The sequence below is a fragment of the Pinus tabuliformis genome, chromosome 2_1 (genome assembly GCF_031772625.1).
Source record: "Pinus tabuliformis cultivar Carrire ecotype Pingquan chromosome 2_1, CPIR1, whole genome shotgun sequence".
NCBI lineage: Eukaryota > Viridiplantae > Streptophyta > Pinopsida > Pinales > Pinaceae > Pinus > Pinus tabuliformis.
Window position 1 is genome coordinate 138536680 of NC_142299.1, and position 24201 is coordinate 138560880.

The 24201-nt window shown below is 38.8% G+C and overlaps 1 long non-coding RNA gene across 8 annotated transcripts in view; it reads left to right on the forward strand.

Annotated features, from left to right (window-relative positions):
- Positions 1 to 1334: 1334 nt before the first annotated feature.
- The window catches only part of LOC149199156 (uncharacterized), a 129904-nt gene continuing 107037 nt past the window's right edge, over positions 1335 to 24201 (forward strand). For 4 of the 8 annotated variants that reach the window (XR_016253247.1, XR_016253251.1, XR_016253246.1 and 1 more), the window contains exons 1-2: positions 1335 to 1589; positions 1699 to 1782. This is a non-coding gene — a long non-coding RNA (uncharacterized LOC149199156). Of the gene's footprint in view, positions 1590 to 1698; positions 1787 to 24201 lie in introns of all 8 variants that reach the window. The other 4 variants (XR_016253248.1, XR_016253250.1, XR_016253253.1 and 1 more) reach the window with 3 other exon arrangements.

Sequence of the window (24201 nt, forward strand, 5' to 3'; positions counted from 1 at the left end):
AGACACCAAATTGGTGTATGAGACCCTGTTGTTTAGTCTACAAAGGTATACATACTCTAGCTCCCTCTAGTTTTGAACCAATGACCTCTTAGGAGGAAACACATGCTCTTAACCATTAGACCCACTCAAGCTGTATATATAATCTCTAAAAAAAACACAAATTCTTAACTATTAAACCACTCAAATTATACACATAATTATTAAATTATAATAATACAAATTCTAGCTCACAAAAATAATTTTATAAATCTAACTTATATAATTTACATGATAATACGAAAATTAACTCAACTTTGTTTTTCCACTAATCATTACAAAATGAACAACGTATAGCTTGCATCACAATTATAAATCCACTACTCATTTATCATCAACAAAAACCCATTTACAATCCTAAGGTGGTAAATAAATAAACATGCAACGGGAATACAAAGCGTTTCCCCAATGCCCATGTCCATTCTATTGGCGTGAACAATGAACTAAGTTTTATGTCTCCAATAAAAGGTATGACATAGTAAGATGCCAAAATTTACATGCATCTAAAATGAAATGGAGTTGAATTTACATGCATTTAAAATGAAATGAAGTTTTTTATATGTGAGATATTTTGAATTTTTATAGATTTGTTTATGGGAATTGGTAAAATTTTTTTTTAATGAAATTTTGATTTGTATTTTTTTTTTTTTTTTTTTCAAAAGGTGGAAAAACCTATCAAACTCAGTTTGTCAAACCAACAGCGAGGACAGCCATCTTTGGCTGCTATCCGCGAATGTCAGTTGACACATCACTGTTATCAAGGAAAACCACGCCACCTGAAATAACCCGCTGGTGGTCCGTAAGGGAGCAGACTTTCACTCCTGCCAGATGCCTCTGGGTCTTGGGCCGTTAACCTGTTTCCTTACGTACGAGGAAGACGAGCTCTTAGCCAAGCAGAAGCAGTGTTATTTTAACTGTTATATATATATATATAAATTTAATGCTTTTTAAAAGAAATCATTTAGTGAATTTGTAAATTTGTAATTTGAATGAATTTTACCAAATTCTAAACTAATTAAATTAAATTAAAAAAAAACCAAAAACATTGAAAAAAAATTCTCATTTATATAACACAAGAATTATAAGTGCATCCATGACACAACTCTTAATCGACACTTTAATGTTTTTGTTCTTCCGTATAATTTCTTCATTTATGCACACTACCATTTGCAGTAAGAATCTAACTACATGCCATGGTTAATTCATTGCATAAGACACGAGGCTCGCATGCAAATTCCCTAATAAATGCTCACGCTTTAACCATTCTCAACCGTCTCACGCAACCTCCATCACGACAAAGCAGCTTCTCTTAACCTGAACACCCGAGCCTAGGTTTAAACATATCCGCAGGGCGTGATTAAACTCAACTCAAATAAAATCCCAAACCCATTTCTGTTCCAAAATCTCGTCTGTCTATATGTCTATGTCCAGAGCAAGGCAAAGAAAATAGGGCTGAAGTTGAAATGAGTGCTCTGTATTTGCAGCTCTTTCTTGCCATTCATATTGAATGAGAGTGATCTATATTTGCAGCTCCGTTTTGCCGGTCAAATTGAGTAAGTGATCTAAAGTGATATATATTTGCAGCTCCCTCTTGTAATTGTGTTTCTGGGATGTCACTTCTAATACTGATTTTGTCTAGCATATGCGTTTTTTTATTCACAGTGAGTTCCGATAGATGTATTTCACATGGACTTTGTTCTGCATGCAGCCAAGAATGCATTTTTGCTGTAGACGAGACAAGTGTTGGTGGGTAGGAAGATTACCCCCTTTTATTTGGAAACTTTGTTTGGCATGCGTTATTGTTTTACTAAAGCTGTACCATATTTCATTGACATTTAGCTCGCTGATCTCTCTATAAGAGAGTTATCTCTTAATGTGGAATTTATGCACTTTATAAGTATCAGTGTGTTGATTAGTTATTAATGTTCTCTGTAATGAATGCTGTTTGTAACTTGGTTTTGTAACTGTTATGTAGTTACAATCTGTCAGCTGTAGTGTTTTTGTCTATGTATACATGTGCAAATTTTATATGAGAAAAGTTCTTTATGTTTCGAAATCATGGCTGTGGAAGCAACTATTCCATTGTGGCTTGTATTTGTCTAGGTGGGTGTGGCTTCACCACTCCCTTAACATCTTCTGGGAGTCTACTTTCTGGACCAAGAATCCATTTTTGACCTAGAGCCCAATACTCCCTCCACTGTGACTTCTATTAAACTCCTTAGATATGCGCTTTTCTTCCTCTACATGTTGCGTAGAGGAAATGCAATTGGGAGGTCCATTTTATTCATATTTGGGGTGACCGTTATGATTGAAATTGGCTACATGGTTGGTCGGCATTTTTCTCTACAATATTCGCTTTGTCTTGATATGTACTCTCTTCATCATCCCCTGTCAAGCTTTTGTTCAAAGGCAAATCTAGAGTGGTGCTTACTGATTTCCTTCTGTTTCTCCTCAACCCCTTTGTCTCATTGTGATACAAACGGAGAGTGAACTATATATTATGTCTCATTGTGATATTGTAAGAAGAGATGTAAAACTTCTTCAATGTTCCTCTACCATATGTAAACCTCACATAAAATCTTTTGGTTTTTTGATGTGCCAACGTTCTCAAAAGATATTGCCATTGTCATTACTTTTCTTTTATCAGTTGGAAAGAAAAGTGCTTAATAGCACACCTCCACATTGCAAAATACTAGAGTGTTAGTTGCCCAACACAGTGAATCCTTTTGTTTGCCCTGTTTGTATAAGGAGTATGGAAACAAGTGAAAGCACCAAAGTAAACTACGCTAACCAAACCAAAGCAAAGACTCACCCCTAGTGTGCCGTAGGACTTGAATGTAGGCCATTCATTTACTAGAGCTTCCCCGAGACTTAAGTCCCGTTCCCTTGCCCAACCATATTGTGGCTTGTTATCATTGTTTTACTATATACATTTGCTACATACTTTTTTTCTTCCCATGGAACTCATTCACAAAAAGCTAGACAATCTGAAGCCTAATCGAGCCCTAACTCTGCACTGGTGTCGACATGCGCATATTTTCCATCCTCAATAGACCATCTAGTGTGCACTTATTTTCCAGCCTCGATAGGCCATCGATGTGGTTGCCAACTAAATAAAAAACTTGTTTTAAAGTCTTTCAAAGTATAGATTCCCACAAACCTCCTCGCTTGTCAAATGATTTTACAGTAATACAATGCAACCAACTAAATATTTACTAATCAAGCTTTTCTACTTTAGGCCTTCCTTGTTGATTAATGACTTTACATCAGTGAAACATGAATCTCCGATCACTCGCGATTAATCACGAGTCAAACTCTGCTCTTTCCTCAAACGATCCGATTCAACTCTGGGCGAGTCAAACTCGCATTGACCAAGTTTGACTCGTGGTCAACATGAGTTTGACTTGCGACTCACCGATTAATTGTGATTTAGGCGATTGAGGGGATTTTCAGCCCTCAACTCTGTGAGCAAAGGTTTTAACTTTAGAGGTTTTTGCATTTTTCATTGCATGGTTTAGTTAGGTTAAAAATTAAACGTTGGTCCGTAACTCACTTCTCACTGGTCAGGCCCACAACTCATACACTGAGAAGGTAATAGAGGCATGATTTCAGTTTCAGTTTACTTCACGTAATAGAGTCGTAGTGTAATAGAGGTGTAGAGTGCAGTGTGCTCCAATGTTAGCTTCAGCGTGTGCTCTGTCAGAGATTTCAATACCAAACCATTATCGTATCATTTCAGTAGCAATCAAGAGATTTCAGTTACTGATTATTTACTGATTAGTATGCAGTATTTTATAAACTTTTAGAAGAAGATGCTTCTGGTTCTATGTAGTCACTGGTTAGGAGTCAGGACTTAGTACTTTGGATCATGTTTGGACTCATAATTTTGGACATCTATTGATATTATGCATTGTTTGAACATGGCTTTATTGAATATCAATGAAAAATGTTTTTTTAATTCAATATATATGTATATCTTTATTTATTGAATTCACCGATTTTTCCCCGATTTTTTCCCGATCCGATTAGAACTCTTCACTCTTTTGCCTCGCCGATTTATTGCCGATTCCGAGTCTGGTAACATTGCTTTACATAAACTTGATGCCATCAACTAATATTTAGTATTTACTAGTTGAGATTTTCTACCATAGGCCTTCCTTGTTGTCTAAGCCTTGGGCACCAACCCCTTGCTGCGCTAGAGATTTGGAAAATAAGGATTTGTGTTTGAGACTCCAGTGGTTTTGGCTTTTGGATACCTTTCACTAGTTGACTAGTGATACCTCGCTGCATTCAATATTCTCGGTTACAGAAATTTGGTGCATCTCTTTTTTAACTATGATAAAGAAGCCTTGGCAGATACGTCTTAGTAGAGTGTAATTGCAATTTGATTCCATGGCCATGTCTTCAAAATTGGAGCAATCTACAACAAATACATTGTACATTCACCATGTTGTGTAGGAAAAAAGTCGGTATTTGTCCTTTCCTATAGATAGGTATATTCACTCTTCATCCTTTACTTGCCTCCTTGCAAACTATAATAACCTACCAATAACTTAGTTCCTACTTTTTGAACTTTAAATTGCCTACCTCATAGGCCATGTTGTCTTTTAAACATTTATTTAAAAACAAATCAAATCAAATATTTCGTTGAATGCCTCCCATGTGATATTCCCATTGTTGTTCTAGTTTAATTCAATTGAGTAGAAGAATTTGGAACTTTTTACTTTGTCCTCGTTGTTACTTGGCCTTTCAAAGTTTCTCCTTTTATGAGATGGAGATAATCTCGAAAGTCTTCATTGTAATTTCACAGTGATCTGGATTAAATTCTTTTGGGCAGATACTACAAGAATAATGATCCGGATTTAGTTTTTTAATGCAGATATTACAAGAATAATACGATTCATAAGCCAACCCTCTCTGTCATTATTTTGATTTTTTGAAAAAGATAATAAATTGTCACTGTTTAACCTCGAGCGACTTGATGTATTTTTTCTTATGGCCAGATCTTAAACCTCTCACATTTAGAGATAGAACTATCGTTCTCTAACTGTTTTGAAGTTGAATCCCCAAGTCTCCCCTTGATTTGTTAATTGCATGCATTCTTATACATCAATATGAGACTGAAGAATAGCTCTAGATATGCTGGATTTTCCTCCCATTTCACTTTCGAGATAAGCTTTGAAGTCCCACCTCGAGAGAATATTTCTAATTATGATTGACAAATTACAAGTCACCTCTCCCTTTTGTTTTTATCAAGGAAAATAACAAATTCTCTCTGCTGAACTTCTAGCCACTCAATGTATGGCTCAAATCCTAAGCCTCTCACATTTGAAAGATAGAACTATCTTTTTTACGTTTTTAGGTGTTGAATCTCCAAGGCTGCCCTTGAATTGTTAATTGCCTACTTGCTTCTACATACATATGAGCCTGAAGAATAGATTTAGATATACTGGATTTTCCTCCCATTACACTCTTTTGAGATCAGGTCTAAGAGCATTGCTCAAGAGTGCTTGATTGCCTACTTGCTTCTACATTCACGTGAGCTTGAAGAAGAGGTTTAGATATATTGGATATTCCTTCCATTACATTTTTGAGATCAGGTCTGAAAGCATTGCTCAAGAGTGCTTTATATTGGCATCCTTTAACCCTGTTTGTGATCTTGTTCTATATCTGGAATTAGATACAAAAGACTGGCTATCCCCTCGATAACTAACTAGTTGGTTCTGAATAGACGCCTCCATGACCATGTTTGAGCTTTCACCCCCTCTATGCAAATTTGTTTCCAACCCATTGTGAGATGCGTTTGAATTCTTGACCCTTGATTAAATATCAAGCATACGTTCCCTCAGGTTAATCAAGCCCTCCTTTTGTAGATCCAAGGAGGAACTTTGTAGTCCTTAGAGATTTTGGGTATTGTGTAACTGAACCTTAGGAAGTGTTAAAAGGGTCTATGATTTTTCCTTTTCCCTATTTTCTTTTTGTATATCTAATGCAGCTCATCCTTTAAACTCAGCCCACCTTCCTTAAGGTGTTTTTCCATGATAATAATTTTTGCTAGACTTGATTAATTCTGCATGTTCTTTTTATTTTTTTTGAATTTTTCTTCGCTCAGCTGATAATCTATTTCACATCGTGACCTTTTGAATTAGGCCCACCGAGAATCTGAGCAGGACCCTTCTGCTTATTGACCCTTTGTTTCAATTTCAACCCTAAGAGTTTTGGGTTTTGAATCTTATACAACAAGCATTTTTGGAAGAAGGGGGAAAACCTAATGAATACTGTTAATCAAAGTCTGGAGATTGTTTTCCTTGTAGTTGATATTGTTTATAATGAAGTATGTATATATTTTTGTCTGAATATTGGTGGTGGATATCTTTGTGTTGGTTGATTTTTTAGCAGTCATGCTATATTTAGAACATCTTTTCATGTGAATGGTATAGAACATCTTTCCATGTGGATGACATTAAATATCGCACAAAAACTGAAATTGAAAACGTAAATTGAATCAACGGCAATATAAATAGTTAATATCATACAAAATCTGAAATTGAATTAGCAGCAATATAAATAGTTAATATTACAAGTTTAGCCTTTTATTCCTTGTACATGTCTCTGTAACCAAGTTGCATCAAAGTGCCCATGTTGTTTGTTTTTTATTCCTGTGTACGGAATAGTTGAGATCTGGAGAGGTTTTCAACTTGATTCATTATCACATGTATTGCAGTTATCTAAGCTTTTTCATCATGCACACTTTACATACAAAACACCCTTTCTTAAAAGGCATCTCAAAATATGCTAGATACAGTGATAGAATGATATATAAATACAATTATAGAACGATACCTTGATACAATTATATGTTGAAAATAGTGTAACTAGGTTTGGTCTTCATTATGTCCAATGATGTAACAATGTAATTTTTGCTATTATTATTTGAGCATGGGTTTCATGCGCAAATGTTGGTTTTGAAGCTTAAAAGACAATCATGAGTTGTTATACTTGTAAAGTCAATAATTGTTAAAGAGTCCTTCCAGATCACTAGATGAAAACCACTGAAATGTACCACCGAATTCATGCCCACCGAAATCAAAAGAAATGGTATCCGCTTGGAATGTCGGCCTAAGAGAAGGGATCATGTCTCCTTGGAGAAGGGGATACAAGCCTATAAATAGGCCACTATGATCTTACCTTGAAACACAAGATACAATCTCTCATTCTCGCATCTAGATCAAGGGAAGACGAGACAAAGAATGAGAGCCACAACAAGAGGAAGTCTGTTCCCTCACCCGAGATTGTCTTCACACGTGCGAAGGTCTGGTTTTTGAGCTAGAGCATCATAGTGAAGGTGTATTGGTTGGGTTTCATGATAGATCTAGCCTTAATCTATAAGGCAGATCTAGTCTCTTGAAGATCGAAGTATAGGAAGGGCTAGAAGAGCCTCTCTTCCCCTCGCATGTGCTTCCGCCATTTGACGCTGACTGTAACATTTTCGCTGCTCCTGGACAGTATACATTTCGGCATATATTACCCCTCTCTTTGAAAAGGTCCTCGTGCTCACAGCTAGGTTCTCCTATGAAGAATCTAGTTGGTGAATCACTTGAGCCCCGATACATTTTCGGTGCCATGGAGCTAGACCAGTGAGCTATTATGATTTCTTCATGGTGTTCCTGGGTTTGACGCCATCTCAGGAATGAAATTGGTTATGATACATTTTCGGTGGCATGGAGCTAGACTAGTGAGCTATTACGCTTTCTTCATGGTGTTCCTGGGTTTGATGCCATCTCAGGAATGAAATTGGTTATACTTGAATGTGGTGAATACTTCGCGAAGGCCTTTCAAGACCATTTTCGATGTGGGGAGTGGATATTGTCGGGAAAATGAACCCCTCAGGTCCACCAGTTGTATCACCAGGACGAGTGACACCATTGTATTGAGGCAAGCCTGTCCCCTGGCTCCCTAACCTCTTGGGTTCGTAGGTTGCTTGGGGGGCTCTATAGCGGTAAGGAAGGATGGAAGGAGAGCGGTAAGGGGAAAGGAAGGGGGAAGAGTAAAGTCTCCTTACGCAAGCTAATACAAAGAGTTGTTTCATGATTGTTTAGCTTGCATGAAAAGCGAAGGTGGAAGGGGTTTAAATGAAGCTGATTTGGTGACTGTCTTCACGTTGATGCAGCCATACCATACAGTGCAAAGTTGCAGAAAGGGATTCTACGCTTGGGTACATTTCGGAAGGTTTGTCATCTTGATGTTGAAGGCTTTCTAGTGTCTTTTGTAAAGGTCTTGGAATTCGTTAATACAGAATCTATAAGAAAAAGTTCAAGGGTTTTTTCTCTCAGATTTTGGAGAGGTTTTTGCCCTGGCATGGTGTGCCAATATTTTGTGTACTTGTGTATGATTGATTTTCCTGATTTTGATAGCTGGTTGATGATCATGATACATAGTAATAATATCGATCAAATCTGAAGAAAATAATATCTCAAGCAGTTATCTAAGAAAGAGAAATATAACAATAACATTGCCCTTAATTTCTCAACATGGTATCAGAGGCAGGTTCAACAAAGGGCGTAAAGAAGATCAACTCCCTCATGCAGCAATAAGCAAGTATGGGTCAACGCAAAAAGGTAGAAGGAAAAACTCACATTCCTCTTTGAATTTTCGGGTGATTGAAGGAGCAGATATCCGCATAAATGAAGAGATAAATCTAGGGTTCAACTGCTACCTTGGATGGGTATAAGGAGCAGAAGAACCCATGTTAATCTACTCTCGACATACCTGTGATTTGAAGGTGACGTTCCCGAATAGATAGAGCAGAGAAGACTGCAGATATAAATACAGTATTGACATGTGTTCTGAGATAGATACCTTCGGCATAGTCATGGCCAGATCTCGATGCATGAATAACGACGCAGCATTGATCTAAGTTCCGGAGCAAAGATCTCACCTCGACATACCTATGAATTGAAGGCACCGAACTCGGATGGATGAGGCAGAGAAGATCTTGGATAAGGATACTGTTTTGACATAAGGATTGAACTTTATTCATTCTTAGCATAGATCTAATCATGACAGTCTCTGCATTATAGTGATAGATTGATCTCACATGACTAGGAGGAGTCATGGCATGTAGTTCTCGGTGCTTTCTGTTTTGCTCTTAACCTGCAAGATGATACCAGAATACCATACCTAGAACATAGAACAGTGAGAAACAACAACAAGTATTTTATTATTCAGAAAGCAATGTTCACTTGCCTCTTCGAGGGTGCAACCTCCAATAGAGCCGAGCTCGATTACAAATAAGACATGATGCTCCTCGCAGGGAGTCTCTATCCTTTATATTAACTAAGTCACCTGACACGGGGATTCGAGACACGGAGGATTCGGGATTCGTGGTGTCGGATTCGGGACACGTTGACCCCCCGGAACAGGACACGTTATATATTATTTTATTAAATATATATATATATAATATATATTTCAAAATATATATATATATATTAAAAATTAGATATTATCATATTTCTTACACAAATTTTAATTAATGATACAAATTTATTGATTTCAAACATAGATCTTGATTCTTCATCTATAGCTATGCCTATTAGTAATTACTAATTAGCATGCATAGTACATACAAAATTCAAATAAATGTCAGTGGTACTGGTCACATAAATGATAAATTTATTAAAAATTTAAATCATGATTCATAATTCATAACTGAAAGACAACTTACAACTAGATTTCACCATTTTTTTAAATGGTGCAACCCTTTCAAAAGAACCAGATAAAAACTGAATCAATCAAGGTGGCACATCATGCTTGTTTGACCTCTAAATATTAACAATAATACTTGACCACTTTTTTCTCTGTAAATAACGCTGTTCCCTCCAAGCAAACCAGATTCAAGATGAAAAGATATAATGTTGTCCAGACTCCAAACCTTAGGGTTATATATCTCACATCTATACTCAGGAAAAACTGAAAGCAACCACTTCGTCAAATGCTTGCTTTGATATTAAAATATTGAACTCCATGCCAATCTCAAGCAAGGAATCTCAGTGAACCAAATCCCATTTATTACAGCAGCATTCCTTTAGCAGCATTTAGCATCTCAGTGAAGCAAGGGTTGTTCAAATTTGGCTCTTGAATATGCAACTACATTCAAGACAGAGGCCATATTTCATTAGAAAATCATCCAATCAATCAAAGAATAAAACCACCATTTCACACAGTTAGGATATGGAAGATACTAGAATAGGCCTTTCTTTTCTGGCAACTTATAATCGATTCATTAATCGCCAATCTTATGAACAGTACAAAAGAATGCTGAAAACTCTGGCTTGACACGTCCCAAAAACAGGACACGTCCCAAAAATCGCGACACGCACTGCAAATTCAGGACACGTTATAGGACACGACGTGTCCTGAAGTTTGGACACGAATCCGCAGAGAACTGTGTCGGATTCGCTAGATTCGCGATTCGACAGGGCTTTTGGACGAATCCGGTATCTTAGTTTATATATGATTCGTACATGCAATACCATGGAGCAATACCATGGTTTTTATTAATACCATTTATCTAATACCATGGCCCATTTGCAACTAACTGTGGTCCCGTCATTAAATTTGGGTTAACCACTTACAATCATTAATATGGGCTTTATTGACTCTTTACTTAACTATAACTATGACTCGATCCTACTACATAAATAAGGGGGTTAGGGTGGGACCCTAACATGCCCTCCCCCATAAGAATAGCCTTGTCCTCAAGGTTGAAGCTGCGAAAACTGCTGAAGAATAGTGGCTGGTTCCCAGGTTGCATCTTCCGGAGACGTGTCTTTCCACTTGACGAGGACTTCCTTGATCATGTGGCCACGCAGGTGCCGTTCTCGTGTGTCCAGGACCTGTTCAGGTTGGAGCCAGATTGACCCTTCTTCATCTAGTTTAGGTAGACTGGTTTGAATTCTGCAATTGTTCCCAATCACTTTCTTGAGGCATGAGACATGGAAAATTGGATGGATTTTTGCAGTGGGTGGCAAAGCTAGCTTGTAGGCCACTTCTCCAATGCGCTGAAGTACTTGATATGGTCCGTAGAATTTTGGAGATAGTTTCTAACACCCCTTGTCTTTGAGTGATGTTTGCTTATATGGTTGCAGCCTCAAAAATACCTGATCTCCTTCTTGAAATTGGCGTTCTGATCGATGTTGATCTACTTGTTGCTTCATGCAGTTTTGAGCTTGATGAAGATTCTCTCTAAGATGGGCGAGCATGGTTGTGCGGTTCTATAGGAGTTGATCCACTGCTTGTACCTTTGTGCACCCATTGATATAAGAAGTAGGGGACGGAGGGAGTTGACCAACAACTGCTTCATATGGAGTCATTTTGGTGTTGGCATGATAGTTGGTGTTATACCACCATTCAGCTAGAGGTAACCACTGTACCCAGAGATGTTTCTTTTCTAAAGTGAAACACCTAAGGTAGGTTTCCAGACATTTGTTGACTGCTTCAGTTTGACCATCAGTTTGTGGATGATAGGAAGTACTGAGCTTTAGTTGGGTACCTTGTAGCCTGAAGAGTTCCTGCCAAAAATTACTGGTGAAGACCGGGTCACGATCAGACACAATGGAAGTGGGCATGCCATGCAATTTGAAGATCTGATCCATGAAAGATTGAGCGACCAAAGTTGGTGTAAAAGGGTGGGGTAGGGCGCAAAAATGAGCATACTTAGAAAGTCTGTCCACCACCACCATGATGACTGACTTGTTTCCTGACTTTGGAAGGCCTGTAATGTGCCTGGTGCTTTGACGATCTCTCCTTGGTGGTGCTGATAGACGTCGCATTCCGCTACAAAAGTAAGAATGTCCTTTTTCATTCCTGTCCAAAAAAATGATCTTCGAGTGCGAGCATACGTCTTCTAAAAGCTTGAATGTCCTGCAGTGGGGGATGAATGCAACTCCGCCAAAACGCTGCTTTTGAGGGTGGACGTTGGTGATAGTACGACTCTGTCCTTGTAGCGCAAAATCTCATCCTGCCATGAGTAGCCCTTGGTGGAATTTGGATCCGCCTGCAATTGAGTAATGAGTTGGGAGAGCCAGGGATGTGAAAACCATTCCCTGCGAGCCTCTTCAATCCATTCTGGAATGGGAAGGGAAATTGCGAGCAAGGTACTTTCATCCTTAAATTGGCGAGATAATGCATTTGCTACAATATTTTTGTGCCTTTTCTTGTAAATTATCTCATAATCATATCCCAACATTTTGGCGAGCCATTTATTTTGTTGTGGTGAGGATAGGCGTTGCTCCAAAAAATGTTTAAGACTTTGATGGTCTGTGCGGATTTGTAAGTGTCGCCCCAACAAGTAAGGTCGCCAGGTATCTACTGCATGTAAGATGGCCATCATCTCCTTCTCATAGGTAGATTGTCCCAGATTCTTCCCACTTAGTTGTTGGCTTGTGAAGGCCAAGGGTCAACCTTCCTGTATTAAGACTGCCCCAATACCCGTACTCGAAGCATCACATTCAATGACAAAAAGATTTGGTGAAGTTGGGTAGTGCTAAGACTGGAGTGGAACGCATGGCATTTTTGAGAGTTGTAAAGGCTTGTTGTGCTTCATCATTCCAGAGGAATTATTTTTTCTTGAGGAGTTGAGTGAGGGGCCTCGCAATGCGACCATAGTTGCATACAAATTTGCGATAGTAGCTCGTGAGACCCAAAAGTCCTCTCAGGCTCTTCAAGGTCTTAGGTTGAGGCCAATCTTGCATTGCTTGGATCTTTTTGGGGTCCACCCTGACACCTTCATGCCCCACAATGTGGCCCAAATACTCAACTTCTTCCATGCCAAAAGAACACTTGGACATCTTAACAAATAATTTATGCTCGCGAAGCAGGTGCAAGAGCTGATCTACATGCTGAAGATGTGCGGCCCAAGTGCGACTGTAGATGAGGATGTCATCGAAGAAAACAAGGACAAATTTTCTGAGATATGGTTTGAGCAGGTGGTTCATAAGGCTTTGAAAAGTAGATGGGGCATTACAAAGACTGAATGGCATGACCAGAAACTCATAATGGCCTTCATGAGTTTGGAAAGCAGTCTTTGGAATGTCGACTTCTTTCATGCGAATTTGGTGGTAACCTGAACGAAGATCAAGCTTAGTGAAGAATTGAGCCCCATTTAGTTCATCCAACAAATCATCAACAACCGGGATGGGAAATTTATCTTTGACTGTCAACTTATTGAGGGCCCTGAAGTCTGGACACATACGCCATTCCCCATCTTTCTTGAGCACCATGACCACCGGTGATGAATAAGGACTAATGCTGGGACGAATGACACCTGCTTCCAAAAGTTCCTTGATTATTTTTTCTATTTCATTCTTGTGGGCGAACGAATATTTATATGGGCGCACATTTGGTGGTTGGGCCCTTGGGACCAAAGTGATGCTATGATCATGTTCCCCTCTCGAGGGTGGAAGCTCATGAGGCTTGTCAAAGATTGGCAGATGGTTATTTAAGATCTGTTGCATCTTAGGATGAATCGGAAGAGAATTGGGTTCAACGACCTGGATGGCATTAAGTTGAGCTATAACTCCATGATGGCCCTTTTTTAACAATTTGTCCATCCTATGTGAGCTGATGATAGCGGGAGCTCCTGCCTGGAGTCCGCGGAGGGTATGTGTGTGGTTGTTCTGCTTAAAGCTCATATATAACTCCTGGAAATCCATTGTGATTGGGCCCAGTGTGCGAAGCCATTCAGCACCAAGGACAATGTCGCACCCTCCCATGTGGATGGCAAACATGTGGGTCTTTAACTGATAATCCCCCATTTGAAGTTTGACATTTTCACAGCGGCCGTCACATTTCATTGTTCCCCCATCCACAATTTGGACTTGGAAGTTAGAAATTGCTCGTACAAAACAATGCACTGCTTCCGCGACTCTTTGATGGATAAAATTATGTGTACTTCCACTATCAATCAAGACTACCACTGGGCGATGCTTAATAAAACCTTTGATTTTGAGAGTTTGAGGCGAAGAAATCCCTGCCAAAGCATGTAGCGAAATAACTGGTTCTTCAGGGACATGGTCCTTCTGGTTGTCCTCTTCTTCCTCCTCTGGTTCCTCAAGTGGTGGGGCTTCCTCCGATGAGCTGTGATCAGTAGCATCAATTTGAAAGAATTTGGGCTCCTTGCATTTATGACTGGGGGAGTATTTTTCATCATAGTAGTAACATAATCCCTGCTTTCTTCTTTTTGCCATTTCTGCAGGTGACACCTTTTGAACCTTAAGTGTTTGGGTAGTGCTGTGAGCCTGTGGGGGGCGACCCTTGGAGGTGAAATTTGGGCGATTGGACTGGGCCGCTAACGCACGTTCAACTTCACGAGCTACCTTGCAAGCCTCCGACCATGTGGGAGGGTGGTGCAGTTGGACGTGAGCTTGTATGGCCTCTTTAAGACCACTGATAAAACATTCCGTGTAGAACTCATCTTGTAGACCTAAAGTGCGGAAAGCTAAGGCTTCAAAGGCTGTAATATATTCATCCACTGTGCCAGTCTGTTGGAGCTTAGTGAGACGACCCAAAAAAGCAGAGTCATGGTCAAAGCGCTCCATAAGAGCTTTTTTGAATGTGTCCCAAGTCAAGGGCCTTCCATTGCAACGTTGATGCCATTGCCACCATTGCCATCTTTCATTGTCCAAGTACATGCTCCCCACCATAAGCTGAGTGGCATTATCCAAGATGTAATTCAGATTGAAATATTGCTCCATTTGTGCTATCCATGCTGCTGGGTGAGAGCCATCAAATTTATGCATATCCAGCTTGGGTGGTCACGGACGGGATTGTTGGTGGGTGCCCCAGAGGTGAAGAGAGTGGCTAGACTCACCCTCACTGTGTTCATTGCCAATATACGCCTCCTCGCGGGCTTCCGCCTTGCCCGTAGAGAGTGTTGTAGTTATTTTCGCCAGCTGGTCTTGGATGTCTTTCAAGGATTGTTCAAGTTTGTCGATCTTCTCATTGGCCATAGCTTGAGCTCTAGTTTCTACCATGCACCGATCCGATGTACTTGAAATTTGGGACTGCCCAAATTTTTTTTGGCACTAACAATTGAATGGTACCACCTTGCTCAGCTTGTTGTCCTGATTCTTATGGGCTAAGTCACCAATAAGCGCCTCGGGGGGTCTCAGACGGAGTTTTACTCCTTGCTTAGGAATACTGCAGTCGCCGAATCTCCGAAATGTCAATGCTGCCAAAAGTCCTGCGAAAATCACGCCCAGGTATAGGAACCCACACAACTACTCAAATTTGGATGGCAGATCTGATGGATCTGAGAGATCTGAATGGCTGATCGGAGAGATCTTGAACGACGGAATAGATTGCTGCTACGGATCTGATGGATCTAATAGATCTGAATGGCTGTTCTGATAAATTTGAACGGCGGGACTGATTGTGGCTGCTACTGTAAAACCCCCACTTGCGAGATCTGATCTGGCAGAGATTATGTGTGATCCAGAGATAGAGAAGGGAACTATGGTCTCGAGGAGTGTCAGGTGCTACAGATCGCAATATACATAAGGGTCTGATAGTAGTACTCAACCCAATGTTTCAGGGCACTAACTATGGAGGATCAACGTTACCCTTAGCCGTACAACTCGACTACCCTATCATACGGGTGAGTAATCTCTCCGAGTGCTGTTCTCGGTGTACTGTAGCAGTAAGACGGCCGACGGTTTATCTATGGCGAGGTTTCAAAGGAGCTAGGGGGCTTCCGATATACCCAGAGGGTACTTGGAAGACAGTCTGTGCGCGGTTCTGTCTAATGCGCTACTACTCGAAGGGGTACCCACAGGGGTTACAAGGGAGTCCAACAAGCGTGACCACCTCTTGTATTTCCTGCATGCATGCCTCCCCAAATCCGCAGGTTATGCGCTCAACGACAGAACTCGTGATTTAAAGACGTCGGAACACGTCTCTAGCAAAAAAAAAAGAATTTGCTAAAAAATGGAGATCCCACTGGCCCCGGAAAGCGCTTTGATACCACTTGTTATGCTCTTAACCTGTAAGACGATACCAGAATACCAAATATACGAAGAAATATACCCAGAACATAGAACAGTGAGAAACAACAACAAGTATTTTATTATTCAGAAAGCAATGTTCACTTGCCTCTTCGAGGGGGCAACCTCCAATAGAGCCGAGCTGTATTACAAAATAAGACACGATGCTCCTCGCAGGGAGTCTCTATCTTTTATATATGATTCGTACATGCAATACCATGGAGCAATACCATGGTTCTTATTAATACCATCTATCTAATACCATGGCCCATTTGTAACTAATTGTGGTCCCGTCATTAAATGGGGTTAACCACTTACAATTATTAATATGGGCTTTATTGACTCTTTACTTAACTATAACTATGACTCGATCCTACTACATAAATAAGAGGGTTAGGGTGGGACCCTAACAGTGTCCCTGTAGCATACTAGACACATTGAACAACAGTGGTTAAGGTTACAAGAGGTAGATCTACGTTCCTGGCATAACTATTATGGTCTCAGTTTTAATATCTCGATGATATACCCTCTCGACATACCCTTAAGAGACGCATCATATGATATCTCTGTCACATACTTGATGATCACTGTATCATTGAATATAATCTCAGTCTTGATGGGCCACAATATCAATAGTGACAAGGGTAAGTAATCTCAGATTCATGACAAAAACAGTGACCATTATAGTCTCGGCCTAGATGAAAGGTTAGATCACTATTTCGGTGGATCTACTTCATACGCAGTCAATGTATATATGATATAAAGAATTTCGGAACCCTTACTGTTCTCAATGTCTCGGGTTAATAGAGATCACGATGATCCTAAAGATGTTATCTCAGTCATGTTGAAAAGAATTTCAGTAACCACTGGAGTATAGGCATAACGAGGAACAGTGTCAAGGGATTCAAGCAGCGTTAAGGACTGCAATGTAGGCATGATAAAAAGGAAATAGTAATGACAGTGATTGCTACACTCTCGGCATAATAAAAGAAGTTGTAGTAACAATGATGATCATGATCCTGTTCTTGAAAGAACATGATCTCGATGAAGATACAGAGATCACCTCTGTGGCAACCTCAAGGGACAGTCATGGTAGCAGCATAATGAATTACAATAATATGAATCTATACTATCGCAAGTCTACATAATGAATTACAGTAATATGAATCTATACTATCTCAAGTCTACATGATGATAGAAACCCTCAGTATACTTGCAGTCTCATTGGTTAACATAGTACTTAAATTGAATATGAAGCAGACTTGATGTGCTACAAAGAGCAATGACTAGAGCTATGATCACAACAAAGATAGATGCTGATCTCGTAGATCAGTGATCTCAATTTCGGTGTAATAAGGAGCAGCGACGTCATAATGAAAAAGGGGCAGTATGAAGGTCTTGGTGTCTCAACATGATCTAATAAGATTGTACAGTCATGATGCTACTTTAGTTATGATCTTGTTCTTGTAGATCATGATTTAGATGAAGGCTACAACAATAATGAAGATCTTATTGGAGCTATCATAGTGCAACAGTGACTTAGCTGGAGGTGCAACAAGATGATTATTTCGGCAGTGACACGAAGAGGTTTGATGGCTTGAGGCAGAGTGTGTCAAGGATCACGGTCTTGATGGCTTGGTCTTGATATATGGATTCTAGGTAGAAATAAGATTGCTATGTATAGTAAAATGCTAAGATGAGAACAATTCGATTCTCCGAATCCTTGAAGGATTTTACAAGCAAATATTCTATGTAGAGAATCTAGGTTATGACACCAAGAGAATCTGTAAGGATCCAGTCAACCTCAGTGCAGGTCAAAAAGTTCCTAAATAGGATGAGTGCAGAATCTGAGGTATGTAGTTGTATTTATATTTGATATGATGATAACATATTATGTGGTTGCAGACTAAATTAGGCATGATCAAAAGGAAAGGATCTCCTCCTCCGAAAGAAGCAAAGAGACAGAAGTCAATCTAGATGAAATCAACATAATATGTCCTCATATGGATTATGAGGTAGTTGTCTACAGTTGAAGAACTCTGATTGAAAGCTCCTGGGAATGAAATATGTGAGGAGATCGTGGGATATGCAACCATGATGAAGAAAATCAACATCCAGAGGGTCAAGAAGACTTGACCAGGAACTCTCCCAGAAAGATGTGAAAGACTCTGATATAAGTCTGAAAGAATGAAGACCCCTTGATAAACAGATATCATTGGGAGATATGTCAACATGTATGCAGGATGATTGATGCCTACAAGAAGATGTCACTGAAAGAAGGCCATCACCTAAAAGGTAATATATATATGATTTGGTTTTTGATTTCTAACCTTTGATAAGTCTGGGTATGTATGCAGGGCCATGGAGTTGTGAATGATATCACAACTGTGTACCTCGTGATCTAGAGCAATCACCGCTGAGAGGAGATGGAGCTAGATGGCCCTATGAAGAAAGACCCAGATGCAGATCTAAGGAAGATACTTTCCAGGAAAGAATGAATGACATGATCAAGGAAAATGATGGATGGCTGGACCCTACATGTGAAGAAATTGATGACATCGAGGCTATGGATCATCAGGCAACTAGAAGACCCTATAAAGCACCGATGATAAAGTCTCTGTTTAAGAAGGAGCTCTGGAAGGTTTCCATGAGTAAAGGAACTTGAGTAAGTTTTTGAATAAAGAAAAACTCAGAACTAATCCCTGGTAAAAGGGAGAGTTAGACACAACATTCTTGTCTTCAGTTTGGAAGAAAGAATGGAGGATTATGTAATCATCTGGCATCCGACACTCTTTGAGGATGTGGTAGGGCATCCAAGACAAGAGTGGGCGAGAGGACCAATATTCTTAAGGGCTGGGAACCCAAGATGAGAATAGTCCTATTAGGGCATACTCAGAGAACACTCGGGTGGGTATGACCCTAAGGGATACAATGATGATGCGTGTCTATCAGTCATTGGTCTCGCCAACATTGTTTGCTCTAATCTAAGTGAGAGATAGAGTTGTTAGTCAAGGCCTTGCTAAATAGAAACAATGTTGGTTGAAATGATGCTATAACAGATGGATAACTAATCTGACTCTTTGCTTATGAGAACTCTTGTATTGAGAATGTCCATGTACCATGTATGTATGAATACCTCCCTAGTTAAGAGGGAGTGTTGAAAATAGTGTAACTAGGTTTGGTCTTCATTATGTCAAATGATGTAATAATGTAATTTTTGCTATTATTATTTGAGCATGGGTTTGCTCAAATGCTCAAATGTTTGTTTTGAAGTTTAAAAGACAACCATGAGTTGTTACACTTGTAAAGTCAATAATTGTTAAAGAGTCCTTCCAGATCACTAAATGAAAACCACCGAAATGTACCCATCGAATTCATGCCCACCGAAATCAAAAGAAATGGTATCCGCTTGGAATGTCGGCCTAAGAGAAGGGATCACGTCAGCTTGGAGAAGGGGATACAAGACTATAAATAGGCCACTATGATCTCACCTTGAAACACAAGATACAATCTCTCATTCTCGCATCTAGATCAAGGGAAGCCGAGACAAAGGATGAGAGCCGCAGCAAGAGGAAGTCTGTTCCCTCACCCGAGATTGTCTTCACACGTGCGGAGGTCTGGTTTCTGAGCTAGGGCATCATAGCGAAGGTGTATTGGTTGGGTTTCATGATAGATCTAGCCTTAATCTATAAGGCAGATCTAGTCTCTTGAAGATCAAAGTATAGGAAGGGCTAGAAGAGCCTCTCTTCCCCTCGCACGTGCTTCCGCAATCCGAAGGTGACTGTAACATTTTCGCTGCTCCTAGACAGTATACATTTCGGCATATATTGATGTGAATCAAGCTCAATTCAAGGAGCTGTTTCATGATTGTTTAGCTGGCATGAAAAGCGAAGGTGGAAGGGGTTTAAATGAAGCTGATTTGGTGATTGTCTTCACGTTGGTGCAACCATACCATACAATGCAAAATTGCAGAAAGAGATTCTACGCTTGGGTACATTTCGGAAGGTTTGTCATCTTGATGTTGAAGGCTTTCTAGTGTCTTTTGTAAAGGTCTTGGAATTCGTCAATACAGATTCTATAAGAAAGAGTTCAAGGGTTTTTCCTCTCAGATTTTGGAGAGGTTTTTGCCTTGACATGATGCCAATATTTTGTGTACTTGTGTATGATTGATTTTCTTGGTTTTGATAGTTGGTTGATGATAATTATACATAGTAATAATATCGATCAAATCTGAAGAAAATAATATCTCGAGCAGTTATCTAAGAAAGAGAAATATAACAATTGCATTGCCCTTAATTTCTCAACATTATAGAATGATATTGTGGTTGTTGAACTTAGGGTGGTGGAACATATAATCTCATAACCTTTTGATCCCTGTATATGGTTCCATGACTAAAACACGCAAAGTATCCATGTTAGTTAGTTAGTTATTCCTGTCCAAAACATGACAAAGTACCCATGTTGTTAGTTATTTATTCCTGTGTTGCAGTCACCAATTTTTTTTTCACCATGCACACTTAGGTACAAGAAAATTTCTTTTTAGAACGATATCAAAGGTGTTGAACTTGTAATTTTACAACCTTTATTCCTTCTATATGGTTGCATAACCAAAACATAGCAAAACCATCAAAGTACTCATGTTGGTTATTTATTCCATGTTAATTATTCATTCATTGTATAGGATGTTGAGATCTGGAGAGGTTTCAACAACATGATTTATTATCATGTGTTGCAGTGACAAAATCTTTTTCATTATCATGTGTTGCAGTTGCAAAATATTTTTCATTATCATGTGTTGCTTTTTAGAACAATATCAGGGTTGTTGAACTTACAATCTCATATTCTTTTATTCATGGTATATGGTTCCATAATCAAAGTGCAGCAAAGTGCCCATGTTGTTAGTTATTTATTCATATTTAGATCTTGAGAGGTTTCAACAACATGATTCATTATCACGTGTTGCAGTTTCCAAATATTTTTCTCTTTTTCATCATGCACACTCAGGTACAAGCAAAACTCTTTTCATCTTTAAGTATGCTAGATATAATTATAGAGTGCATTAGAGTTGAACTTATAACTCATTACTTCTTGTATATTGTTCCATAACCAAAAACACAACAATGTGTATACAAATGTGAATGCAATTATTGAGATTTGGTGAGGTTTAACAGAATGATTCATTATTTCATGTGTTTAGTTACCAAATCTTCTTCTCATTTTCATTATGCACACTTAAGTACAAACAAAACTCTTTTCATCTCTAAGTAATCTCTAAGTATGAAGCATGCTATATATGATTATAGAGTGGTAATCTCTAAGTATCCTATATACAAATATAGAGTGGTAATCTCTAAGTATGCTATATACGATTATAGAGTGACATGGTAGAAGTTTGCTCATCCCTACAAATTTTGCTAGATTCTTATTGAACTTACAATCTCATAATCTTTTATTCATGGTATATGGTTTCATAATCAAAGGGTAACAAAGTACCCATGTTGTTAGTTATTTATTCATGTTCAAATCTGGAGAGGTTTCAACAACATGATTGATTATATCATGTGTCGCAGTTTCCAAATCTTTTTCTCTTTTTCATCATGCACACTCAGGTACAAGCAAAACTCTTTTCATCTTTAAGTATGCTAGATATGATTATAGAGTGGCATAAGAGTTAGACTTATAACTCATTACTTCTTGTATATGATGTTGGATGGTGGTGGGCCATGGAATTGCTAACTTTTGCACACATTTTCCTACTCCTCTTTCTCTCTTGTTGACCAACAAGACGACATTTCAGTACTATAATAACAACCATTATTCACTTAAGTATGTCCTTTTGCTTGTCAGTTTCTTAGTCTAATTCTGCTTATAATTTGACATAGGAACTATTGTCTTAGGCAATTTTTATTATAAAACTGACATATGGGTTGTTTTAGGTTTAAGTGGTCTGTTAAAGTAGCTTTTACAGCATTGCACTTGCAATTTCCTTTATCAATTTGGACAAAGGCTTCGAGAAATGTTGGTGATACACGAATGGTTTGCCTTGGGCATGTCGTGCTTCTCTAATTTGTCAATGGACGAAATCTAGGAGCGCATCAATTCAAAGCCAACTCAACCATCAAGAGATATTCACAAAGTATACAACTCGAGTAGTTGAAATTTTCTACAAAGATTATTGTAATTAAAAGAAATTGTTACAACTTTACCCTTACCATGGAAACTATTATGAATTACCAAAATGTATTCTTATTTTAAGATCACATTAGAATTGAAAGATTCCCATGATGATTGTACTTGCAATTTCCTTTATCAATTTGGACAAAGGTTTCGAGAAATGTTGGTGATACACGAATGGTTTGCCTTGGGCATGGTGTGCTCCTCTAATTTGTCAATGGACGAAATCTAAGAGCGCATCAAGTCAAAGCCAACTCAACCATCGAGAGATATTCACAAAGTATACAACTCGAGTAGTTGAAATTTTCTACAAAGATTATTGTAATTAAAAGAAATTGTTACAACTTTACCCTTACCATGGAAACTATTATGAATTACCAAAATGTATTCTTATTTTAAGATCACATTAGAATTGAAAGATTAAAGAAGAGAGTTCTCTGCGCGCGCGGGCAGTGAAGGGAATTAGAAAGATAGGATTGGGAAAAGCACCAAGCCTTGTAATCTTGATGTTTTATTAATGCAAATCTCAAACATGTGGCATTATACTTCCTCTGAGTAGTCTGTGTATTATTTAGTGCACCAGCCCTTGCTGAGGAGGAAGGGCCTTCCTTCTTAGCAGGGATCACTGGTTAAGTAGATACAATAATTATTTGCATTAATTTTTCTCAGTTTTGTGATTGTTGTTGCTCTTAAATGATTGCAAAGAGCTTTTGAATGGTATGACAACATAGTCTTGGATCAAGCCCTCTTGTTAGTATTGTAGTGAGCCATTTTATACTTCCTCTGAGTAGTCCGTGTATTATTTAGTGCACCAGCCCTTGCTGAGGAGGAAGGGCCTTCCTTCTTAGCAGGGATCATTGGTTAAGTAGATACAATAATTATTTGCATTAATTTTTCTCAGTTTTATGATTGCTGTTTCTCTTAAATGATTGCAAAGAGCTTTTGAATGGTATGACAACATAGTCTTGGATCAATCCCTCTTGTTAGTATTGTAGTGAGCCATTTTATACTTCCTCTGAGTAGTCCGTGTATTATTTAGTGCACCAACCCTTGTTGAGGAGGAAGGGCCTTCCTTCTTAGTAGGGATCACTGGTTAAGTAGATACAATAATTATTTGCATTACTTTTTCTCAGTGTTGTGATTACTGTTGCTCTTAAATGATTGCAAAGAGCTTTTCAATGGTATGACAACATAGTCTTGGATCAATCCCTCTTGTTAATATTGTAGTGAGCCATTTACTTTTCTGTTACAGATTGGATTGCACTTTCTTTGAATGAGTGTGTTCAACATTGATTGAGTGATCGAAAGGTTTGCAAGAGTGCTATTTATGAATGAGAATGGTTGTGTAACAAAGTGGTTTATTCTGCAATTGTGTGACTCTTTTTTGGTTGTGTTGAAGACAACTTGAATGTTTGTTGAGAGTGAGTTTGCAAATGACCTTGGTTTGAGATTCATTTTGCTAGTTATCATTTCCTTGCATTCTAGCCTACTTAGATTGACAATCAATGTGAGAGTGGACTTTTTGCTATGATTTAAAGGAACAATTGTTTCGCCCGACATTTTGGCATCATTGCTGGGGAGGCTATTAAGGTGCATATGTGTGACTAGCTTATTTGCATGCATTGATTGGAAGTGTGATATATGTATTCCTAATTCAGAGGTCTTCGGCCAATAAGACAAAAAATAAGAACCTGCAGATCGCTTCGACATACTGAAGTGGGCTTGGCCTCACTTGGATCAGGGCACATATGATTGCATTACATGAGTAGTGAAGAAGAAAAACACGGTGCCCCCAAGCAAAATAACCGTGCAGGTGGAAGAGGATGTGGAAGGAAGAAAAAGAATTGAGATTTGGGAAGGACAAATTACATACAAGAAATTATTTCGAAGGTTGAAGCAGAATCCTCCACTCGGGGAAAGGTGATAAAAAGGAAAGAACCTATTAAAA